Here is a 1630-nt window from a genome sequence, read left to right as displayed (position 1 = left end):
GGTCACATGGCCGACGGGTACTTTCAACGACTCCGTCAAGGAGTGGCAGCAACAGTGGTTCTATATCACTGAGCCGCGCGGCAAAAAGTGGGCCGCTGCTCCTGAGTTTCGATCTGGAGCCCCTTTGCGGCTCACATCCTGGCCCAAGAAGGGCATAAACTGGTCGTCGTCCGATGAACTGTCAGTGATCCAGGCACGCGTCAAAGGTATGGAGGACAAGGCCATCAGGCTCGTTGACGTGGTCCAGGTGATGCTGGTCCGCCTGATCCTTCCTTGCCAGCATAGAGGTTGTGATTTGTGGGAGTACGACCTGGCCGAGCACCAAACCCTGTGGGAGCTTTTCGGCTCCATGCACAAGGACATCTGGAAGGTGCTCTTTAAGTCCGGCAAACCATGGCTGGACTCTGCCGCAGACCGCGGGTACAAGTTGTCCCACCCCGCCAGTCCGGTAAGTCGCCATCATAGCTTGGTTATTCGCATGTGCCATTGCTATGTCTTTGAAGGACATGTTTTCTAATGTGTCTTTCCACGGTTGCCCCAGGAATGGATGAAGGTGGCGGGGCTGATTCATTGCCCGGCCCCGCTGCCGGAAGAACCGGCGGGACCTCTTCTGACGAAGATGCTGGTCCCAGCGCCTTACAAGGAGCCGAAGAAAGATGCCAACAAAAAGGCCAAGGAGACCAGGAGCAGTCTCCGCCGCCGGGGCGCTTCGGACACGAAGTCCGAAGACTCCAGCAACCCTGCCTCCTCCAGAGAGAATGAGGAGGAGGAAGAGGATGAGGAGGAGGAGGAGGAGGAAGAAGAGCCCGAGTCCCTTACAAGGGGGACGAAGAAAAGGGCAGCCTCCTCATCCTTAGAGGCAGATTCGCCTAAGAGTGGAAGAACATCCGTCCCCGAGGTGTCCACCACGGCTACCGACAGCAGCCCGGAGTGGGATCCCAGGGCCCAGCCCCTGGTAAAATCGTAAGTGCACGAAATCCACACACATCCATGCATCCAGAATTTACTAGAATGCAGTATTTTGATTCGCACTGTACTTTTTACAGTCCGGCCAGGTCTCCAGCCCAACATGACTCATTAGAGGACACGTTGAGTTCCGATGCCTTGCAGAGTGAGACCCCTCCTAGGGCCCCTTCCCCAAAGCCTGGCTGTGACACCGAGGTGTCGTCGAAAAGGACATGAGCCAGGGGCGCACCTTGGAGGCTGGACGCGCGGGAGCGGCGGTTCCCATGAATATCGACGGCGGGGGTGATCGTGGATCCGACCCACAGCCGGACACGGTCCCGGAGACCCTGACGGCTCCGAGATCAGGCAAGCAGCCCCCTTTGACTGGAGGGGGCGATCCTACTCCGCCTGCGACCTTCGTCCAACCAAAGGCGTCAGGCGACCTATCGACGGCACTGGAGAGTGTGTCCATTATTGATGAACACCGCGCCCTTATGGGAGTGGTGATAGAAAAGATTCAGGCCGCCGAGAGCGGACTGAATGAATCCTGCGCCAGCCTTATAAAAGGCTTGGAGGTATGTGTAGAAGACTGTCATAGTATAGATAGTAGCCCCTGATACACTGTTCGGAGAGGATAGGAACCGGACAAGGGATCAACTTCCCGTCCGCAGGAGACTTAGCTAAT

This window comes from Triticum dicoccoides, chromosome 6B (genome assembly GCF_002162155.2).
Source record: "Triticum dicoccoides isolate Atlit2015 ecotype Zavitan chromosome 6B, WEW_v2.0, whole genome shotgun sequence".
Classification (NCBI taxonomy): Eukaryota; Viridiplantae; Streptophyta; class Magnoliopsida; order Poales; family Poaceae; genus Triticum; species Triticum dicoccoides.
The sequence above is the reverse complement of the archived record's forward strand: the minus strand, read 5'-3'. Positions refer to the sequence as shown.